The following is a 9646-nucleotide window of genomic DNA, read 5'->3' as shown; positions in this document are numbered from 1 at the left end:
CACCAAATTTGACCTCTTGACCTTGAAGTTTGACCACTTTTACAAAAATATATCACTCTTCAACCTTAGTTATAACTTATAACTTTTGCACAGTTGGTGTTAGGGCTTTCATACTTCTCATTGGTATGTTCAATAATTTTTTTGACAGGTCTGCCCAAGTTTTGTATTAAAACGCTTCTGAAACTCATCTGTAAAAAACATTTAATATTGTTGGCCGATTTAAACATTTCGGGAAAATAGCAAAAAAAATGAAAACGTGAAAAAAAAACTATGAGGTTCGGAGAGTAAAATGGAGGATAGGTCAGGTGACAGGAAACTTGAGTACAGTCATGTATATTTTTTTGCCCCGGTATAGTGTCATATTTGATATTATATGGAATATGTGATTTGCAGCACATTCTTACTGATATTTCTTTAAATTACAGGTATCCTGAATTTTTGTCAACTTCTAGCCAAGATCCTGTACTTAAGCTGAATGTGGAGGACAGATGTACACACAGTACTAGTATAGAGGGTAAGTAGACCATAAAAAAAAACAAGATGTGTTTGTGAAACACTATGCGCCCGGCGGCAACAAAGTTTGGAAAAAGCTATTTTTAGCATTAAGGTCACAGTCAAGGTCACAAAGTCATTGACCTTGGTGTCATTTGAAAGAGGTTGATTAGTGGAGTATGGAGTGGACTCCATGCCACTAAACTGGAAGTGAACATCGCAGTGAATATTTGACGTAATTGAAGAAAAGAAAAAAATTGCATGTAAATCTTCATTTACAATATTATGTTTCCATATGTGATCAATTAAAAAAAATATATTTTTAAAGCAAAATAATGCCTCATCAGGTCGGTAAGACAAGCTGTTTGGCTCTTTGTTGACTTGGCTTTTCAATGATTTAAATTTGGCACCGTGTAAAAATAGAATTATCTGTTCCTGGTACATATCGTCTTACAAGTAAGAAAAAGAATTGATAACTTTTAAAGTTTTCTTAAATATGTTTAAAATAACTGAATCAAAATATGTTGAATAATTATTTATTTTATTTCATTTGAACAAGCTTTCATCATCATGATCATGTTCATAGACGTCAAATATACACTGCGAGATTTACTTCCAGTTTAGTGGCATGGAGTCCAGGATGAGCTGTTAAAGTGGAAAAAGGGCCAGAAACGGCCTGTAGTCGTCAAGCAGATTGGATTTCTTAACTTGAATAAATAGTAAAACGCTCCGAATACTGAATTTGTTGCAAGATTTTTTAGGCCAAGCCCAGATCTATTAGTTTAAGTGTGTCCCCCCAAAACATATTGCCATCATGGTGTATTTTAGTTGAAGGTAGGAAAATTTCTTTCCGGATTTTTTTTTTTTTGACGATAAGAACTTCAGACTCCTGTCCTATAATATTTTTAAAAATATTTATTGATTTTTTTAGCTCACCTGAGCCAAAGGCTCAAGTGAGCTTTTCTGATCACAATTTGTCCGTTGTCTGTCGTCGTCGTTGTCGTCGTTGTTGTCGTCGTCGTTGTAAACTTTTCACATTTTCGACTTCTTCTCAAGAACCACTCTTGCCACAAAGCATCCTTGGGTGAAGGGGATTCAAGTCCAAATGAAGGGCCATGCCCTCATTCAAGGAATTAATGAAAAAATGGTGGTATCTTTTAAAAATCTTCTTCTCAAGAACCACTGTGCCAGGAAAGATGAAACTTTTGGGGAAACATCCTCAGGTAGTGTAGATTCAAGTTTGTTCCATGACCCCAAGGGTTGGGCGAGATAAAAGCAAAAATATATTCTTCTTCTCAAGAATAACAAAGCTGTGCCATAAAATGAAAGCATCTTCGGGTAGTGTGGATTTGGGCGGGGCCAAAATGGCCGGCCAGTGTTACATAGTATATAGGAAAATTCAAATCTTCTTCTCGAAATAGCATGACATATTTATATGGAAGCCACAGGTAGTATAGGGTTCATATCATGAGGGGTACAATGGCCGACCAAAGTTTTATATAGAAATATATAGGAAAAATCTTTAAAAATCTTCTTCTCAAGAATACTGTGCCAGGAAAGTGAAACTTATGGGGAAACATTCCTGGTAGTGTAGATTCAAGTTTGTTCATATCATGACCCCTGGGGTTGGGCGGGGCCAAAATGGCCGACCAAAGTTTTCCATAGTAATATATATAGGAAAAATCTTTTAAAATTTTCTTCTCAAGATGTGCCTGAAAAGCTGAAACTTATGTTGATCATATTTGTAAATTCAAATTAATTCATATCATGACCCACGGGGGTAGGGTTAGGCCAAAATGGCCGATCAAAGTTTTACATAGGAATATAGTGGAAAAATCTTTTAAAATCTTCTTCTCAAGAAACACTGGGCCAGTATCATGTGGCCAAAATGGCCCAAAGTTTTACATAAGAATATATGCTAGGAAAAATCTTTTTCTCAAGGAGGGGCCAATAATGGGGGGTAGGGTTGGGCAAAGTTTTACATAGGAATATATGAAACCTTATGATATTTATAGGGAATTATCTTTAAAAATCTTCTTCTCATATCAACCACTGCCACTTCCCCCCCCCCCCTTCTCAAGTAATAGTTATATGGAAGCATTTTCCTGGGTAGTGTAGATTCAAATTTGTTACATTAAAAAAATCATGACCCCTGGGGGTAGGGCGGGGTGTACAAGCTTGCGGGAATCAAAGTTTTATATAGAAATATATAGGAAAAATCTTTAAAAATCTTCTTCTCAAGAACTACTGGGCCAGCCTTAACTCATGTGAAACAGGTATGTGGAAGCATTCACAGGTAGTGTAGCTTCAAATTTTCCTAGTTCAAATCATGACCCCCTGGGGATAGGGATGAAACTCACCCGGGTATTCAGGTAGTGGCCGAATCAAAGTTTTACATAGAAAATGCATATAGGAAAAATCTTTAAAAATCTTCTTCTCTCAAGAAACACTGGGCCAGGAAAGATGAAACTCATGTGTAATCATCTTCAGGTAGTGTAGATTCAAATTTGTGAATTCATGACCCCAGGGGTCAGGGATTCTAGTATATATGCTAGGGCGGGGCTATATAGATTTATTAGTGAAAATGCATTTTTTTAAAAAAAATTTCTTCTGATCCTGAGTATTAAATAAATAAACTAAGTACATAGGCCAGATAATGATAAAGGTTCTTCCAAATATGTTAATTTCATGGCCCCTAGGTCAGGGGTTTAGCTATATATAGGTCTAAGGAGAGGAAGGCTCTACATTACATAAATTCTTTGAAAATCTTTGTCAAATCATGCTCCTGGGTATTATGGCCAATGGCTGATCTAAGTATATATATATATATTTAAATCCTTAGCTCAAGAACCATTAATAGGAAATATGGTTAATTTCATGTTTGTTCCCCTTGGGTTTAGGGAGGGTTAACGTTGGGTATCAAGTGTGTGTGTGTGTGTGGGGGGGGGGGTTACAACGCTAGTCTGAAAATGAAATGGGGTACTTTGAAATTTACTCATTAGTATTAATCAACCATATTTGATGTAATAACATAGTTATATGATAAAATTTTGAAATATGTTCTTCCCCAGGGTCTGTGGTTTCTGTTGGATGGGGATTTTTGCATGGTTTAGAATGGAAGTGCATTTTTCTCTTACAATCATCAAACTTTTACTCTAAATACTTATGTGTTAAGTGACTATCTAGTAAGCATAATGCTAAGTGTATAATTATGATAAGCAGTAGTGCCTCTTTGCAAAATTTATGAATTTCATGGCCTCTGGTTTAAAACACAAACCAAATCAGTTGTTGAAAATTGCATGAAAGTTGTTACATGAAACTCAGGTGACCTATAAGGCCCGTGGGCCTCTTGTTAAAAATATTTATTGATTTTTTTTAAAGTCACTTGCCCACGGGCATGTACCTATTAAAAAAATTCACTTGCCTCTCCCCCTTAAAAATTCACTAGCCCCGGGCGTTTTTAAAAAAGGGCAATGGGATTTGTCAGACCCTGGTAGTGTAGATTCAAGCTTGTTCAAATCATGACCCCCCAGGGGTAGGGTGAGACCACAATGGCCGATCAAAGTTTTACATAGGAGTATATAGGAAAAATCTTTAAAAATCTTCTTCTCAAGAACTACTGGGCCAGGAAAGATGAAACTCATGTGTAATCATCTTCAGGTAGTGTAGATTCAAGTTTGTTCAAATCATGACCCCGGGGTAGGATGGGGCCACAATAGCTGATCAAAGTTTTCCTAGGAGTATATAAGAAAAATCTTTAAAAATCTTTTTCTCAAGAACCACTGGGCCAAGAAAGATGAAACTCACCCGGAATCATATTCAGGTAGTGTGGATTCAAATTTGTTCAAATCATGACCCCCAGGGGTAGGGTGGGGCCACAATGGCCAATCAAAGTTTTACATTGGAGTATATAGGAAAAATCTTTAAAAATCTTCTTCTCAAGAAACACAGGGCCAGGAAAGATGAAACTCATGTGTAATCATCTTCAGGTAGTGTAGATTCAAGTTTGTTCAAATCATGACCCCCAGGGGTAGGATGGGGCCACAATGGCCGATGAAACTCTTTCATAAGAATATATATGAAAATCTTTTTAAATCTTCTTCTCAAGTACTTCAAAGCCATGATTAGTGATATTTATATGGAATCAACCCCCTTAATGTATATTTTAGTTTGTTCAAATCATAACCAAGCGACCCCCCCCCCCTCTCAATTTTTCAGTTTTGACCTGATCTGTGCTTTTTCCTAGACAATGTGCTCAGGTGAGCCCCGGTCAAATAAAAAGGTCAAGGATTAAAATCATTCCAAGGTCCGAAACATCTCGATCTTGTCTCACAAAAGGGACATCAAAAATTAAAACCAAAATCAAATGTTACAATGAAAACAAGACTCACCGGGGTAGGGCGGTGCCACAATGGCTGATCAAAGGTTTACATAGAATATATAGGAAAAATCTTAAAAAATCCACTGGGCCAGGAAAGATAAAACTCTTGTCGAAGCATCCTTAGGTGGTGTAGATTCAAGTTTGTACAAATCATGACACCCGGGGGTAGGGCAGGGCCACACTGGCTGATCAAATTTTTATATAGAAATATATAGGAATTTTTTTTTAAAATCCTTTGCTCAAGATCAGCAAAGCTATGATTGTGATATTAATATGGAAATATCCTCAGAGTTAATTCAAGTTTGTTCATAACATGATCTCTTGGGTTTAGGGAGGGTTAACGAGGGGTCACAATGGGAGATCAAGTAATATCTTTTCAAGTATGGCAAAATTTAGCTGCAGATCTGTAGCACTATGGTTATATAATTTGTCTGACTCTAACGCTACAGGTCCCGTAATGCAAAAAAGGTGGAATTTACGGGGCATTGTTTGCGCACTTTTGGGGAAAATTTTTCCATTTTCTAGCATTGGTCAATCAACTACCTTTCCATTCCTAATTCTGGACTTATTCTGTATAAAATAGTGTATATTTTATCCACCTCCCAACCATTTTTAGTTATATCTACAGTTAAAAAACTCACTTGAAGTGAATTTTCAGCAGTACATGTATAACATATAATTTTAATCAAGCGAGTTCTCAAGTATTAAAAAATTTCATCCCCCCCCAACAAGTAAACTTCAATACTGAGCTGACTTGTGTTTTTTTAACTAGCCCATGTGCTCAGGTGAGCGATGTGGGCCCATGGGCCTCTTGTTTTCATTGTAACTTTTGATTTTGGTTTTCATTTTTGATGTCCCTTTTGTGAGACAAGATCGAGATGTTTCGGACCTTGGAATGATTATAATCCTTGACCTTTTTATTTGACCTTAATTCAAAATATTGCTTTGGAATTGACAATATATGATAGGGAATTAATATTTAACACAATATGCTATATATAATAGCACCTTACAAACTAAGACACCGAAAGCGAGGGACCACAATTATTTGAATTTGCTTGATTACATTGCTTTAAATGCTCAGAAATGATGTTTTCTAATTTCAGGTATTATCTCGGTACCTTAAAACTCCAAACGACAGGGAGAAGAAGAAAACTGCATATTTCCGATGTATCTTCACAGCAACATGACCCAAAGCACTACCATTAAAGGATTTGATTTGACATTAAGGAAGTAAAAAAATGAAGGCATTAGTCATAAAGAAAATTAAAGAACTTTATGTCTGAATATTATATCAACAATACCATAGATCTAAAGATGGATTATTTTGCCTTATAATTTATATTAATGCATGTACATGTAATTTTATTCTTTTTATATATACAATCATGTAGTGTTACCATTTTTCACAAAGCTTAAAAAGTTATGTAGGGCCACACCAATTTAATTTCTTGTTCATCGGACATTTGATTTAAAAAAAGTACAAGCAGTTAAATGATAATATTATTACTCTTTGCTGGGCAATTTTTTAGGCGGAGCGTGAAAATTTGAGCGGACAATTATATTTTTTCTGATTTACAGAGTAAGCAGATATAAAATACAATAAATAGAGCGGAAATGGAACAGAAAATAGCACAGAATTCCTATGGTGCGAGAAATTGAAATTAATATTATTTGTATGGTTTTGTTTAAATAAGCGCGTGGGTCCGACGAACAAAAATTTTCATTAGTGTGGCCTAGATCATTTAGATTCAATTCATTTTTTTCTTCAAATTACCACATGCCAGAATTCATAAGAAGGAAATTTATATATGGCTGGTGGTTGTGGCCATTTTTAGACTATATTGATCTCCTTTAGAAGGAGAGCTCCTTATAAAATTATACAAAAAATGACCAAATTTTAAAACTAAAATGTACAGAATTTTTCTTTGCCAAATGATAGTTCATAGAACCACAATTCTTCAATCATGTCTACTTGGAGATCAGTGGATGGATATTCATATACAATACACAGCTGAAGCAGGTTTTGTTAGGTTATTTTATTTTCAAAAGGAATGCATTATTTTCTTCAGTCCATTAATGTTAAGCTCTTTAATAGAAACAATTGTAGAAGATTTATCATATTTTGTTTAGAATTTTGAAGAATTTGTTAATCACTCAGTGAAAATTATCCCTTGTCATAATACAAATTTTTAAAATGTATGTACAAATACTTTTATGTTGAAATGACCATGCAAGGAAGAAAATAAAACAAGTTTAAGTGTACACTTTATGCTTTTATATCCAAATTGGCTTCTGTGGAAGGAGAAAGGTTCATATAATAGTATATTAATTAAAGGAGTACATAATGTCCTTTAGAATTTCAGTAAAATTTCTTGACTTTCATGTTAAGGTCATACGCAACGTAGTTTTAACTTTTTTGGATTCTGCCTTGGAGTTGAAGAGTTCCACTAAATGAAGGGCCTGTGTGCAATATTTTTAATGTCTATATATGGATTTGTACACCTCTTCTTAAACAATTTTTGATGGAAAAAAATCTGGAATTCATGTTTTATAATTTTTGTACATTTTTATTTAAATAATGCAAAAATTTTCAAAATTCGATATCTTTTCAAAACCCCTGGAAACGCATGCTGATTTTTTGTCCAAGAACATTTAATGATATTATAAGTTTAAATTTAGAATATCTTGGAAAATTATCAGTAGGTAAGGTACGTTGTGTATGTCCTTAATAGACATGAATTTAATTCGAATGGGGGTTGCATTCCATTCCATCTTGTTTTGAAAATGAAAGGATTAACTTCCATTGTAATTGTCGTACATCTCAATACATTCATATACTAGAATGAGTAGATTATATAGAAGAAATTTGAGAAAAAAAGGAGAGGAAGTAAAAGTCAATACATGTGAACCACACTGTCGTACATCTCAATACATTCATATACTAGAATGAGTAGATTATATAGAAGAAATTTGAGAAAAAAAGGAAAGGAAGTAAAAGTCAATACATGTGAATAAGGCCACACTGTCCGTCGGACATTTGATGAAAAAAGTACGAGCGGGGTAGCGGTTAAATAATAATATTATTACTTTTTTGAAGGCAAAATTTTAAGGCGGGGCGTGAAAAAAATTGAGCGGACAATTATATTTTTTCTGATTTGCAGAGTAAGTAGATTAAAAGTACGATAAATAGAGCGGAAATATAACAGAAAACAGCAAAGAATTCCAATGGTGCGGGAATTTCAAATTTATATTATTTGTATAGTTTTGTTTAAATAAGAGCGCGCGGGTCCGACGAACAATAAATTTTATTGGTGTGACCTAATTCCTAGCTGCAGAACTGTAGCGTTGTGGTTTTAAATATTAGTCTTGTCCATAAAGCTACAGATCCCGTAATGCAAAAAAAAGGTACCATTTACGGCTGAAGATTTTTTTGCGCACTTTGGGGGAAATTTCTCCTTTTTCCAGCATTGTTCAATCAACTAACTCTCACTCCCGAATTCTAGACACATTCTGTAACCAATCTGTATATTTTATCCACCTCCAAATCCTTTACAGTGGTAAACTGATTTGATTAGAATCGTTTGTTAAATTGCTGAAAATACACTTCAAGCGAGTTTATCGCCTGTAGAGACTGCTATCAGGCATGTAGCATCGTTTTTGAAAGTGGAGGGGGGGGGGGCAACCAGAGAATTTTTTTTTACTTACCTGTAAAAGTTGACAAGCATAAAAAAAAATTCCCAACTTTTTCCAAGGCCAACTTCCTTTTACTTCCAATTTTTTCGCATACAATACATACAATACTACATTTCCTTCATATCACTATACGGTGGTAAGAATTGGGGGGGGGGGGGGGGGAACCAACTTTACAGTGGACATTCTCAATAGTAAAGGTAATGTTGGGGAAAAAAGTGGGGGGGGGGGCTTGGCCTCCACCTGGCCCCCACTGTTGCTACGTCCCTGACTATAAAGAGTTGAGAGGTGGATAATATAAACAGATTGTTGAAAGAATGTGTCTAGAATTAGTGAGTGAATGGTAGTTGATTGATCAATGCTTAAAAGTGGAGAAATCCCCCCCCCCCCCCCCAAACTGCGCAAAACGCAATGTTTTCACTCAGGACCAGTGGCTTGCGAGGATGGACTAAAACTATATTAAGAACTTCCTGAACTAGTTTTGAAATTTTTTCTCCAGAATTGGGGGGGGGGGGGCATAAATAAAGACAAATAATAACCCCATTGAATATGTCCGTAGAAAAAGTTCTGTCCTTTATGGAGTAAATGTAAATGTCTCAATAATTTCCGAATATCCCTCGTATATTGATAATATTACATTATACCATCATTGTATTTTTTTTTAAGGTCAAGGCAATGACTCAGAATTTAGAGGAGTAAAGGGCTTATCGAGCCCAAAAGGGCAAGGAGAGCGTTGTTTTTCAATTTTAAAAAATCAGTGATCGTCATGACAGAAAAAAAAACATCAATGAAAGTTTTATATGATTCAACGATTAAAACTGATGGAGCAGACATGTCAAGTTTCTTGTTTAAAAGTCAGAGACATGCAAACCCAATGAGACCATCGGAGCTAACATCAGCTTAATTTAACCAGTATAAGTTTTGTATTTGAAATCTTTTTTGGCAAAATGTAGAAAAACAATAAATATCGAAGCATACCAATGAAAGGTGTATTTTAAGAGGCAAAATGACAAATTACCTTAGAAATATCTTGGATCAAAAAGTTTTGTGATGTAAGGGTGATTTCCTTTTACTCTTCTG

At 35.1% G+C, this 9646-nt stretch overlaps 1 long non-coding RNA gene across 1 annotated transcript; it reads left to right on the top strand.

Moving 5' to 3' along the window:
* The first annotated feature begins 352 nt into the window (after positions 1–352).
* LOC134233287 (uncharacterized) lies at positions 353–7138 on the top strand. The gene is made up of 2 exons (XR_009984960.1): positions 353–514; positions 5980–7138. It is a non-coding gene; the product is annotated as an uncharacterized LOC134233287 (long non-coding RNA).
* Positions 7139–9646: the final 2508 nt, after the last annotated feature.

This window comes from Saccostrea cucullata, unplaced genomic scaffold (assembly GCF_032062105.1).
Source record: "Saccostrea cucullata isolate Sc308-1 unplaced genomic scaffold, CSIRO_AGI_Scuc_v1 ctg16402, whole genome shotgun sequence".
In the NCBI taxonomy this organism is placed as follows: Eukaryota; Metazoa; Mollusca; class Bivalvia; order Ostreida; family Ostreidae; genus Saccostrea; species Saccostrea cuccullata.
The sequence above is the reverse complement of the archived record's forward strand: the minus strand, read 5'-3'. Positions and strand labels throughout refer to the sequence as shown.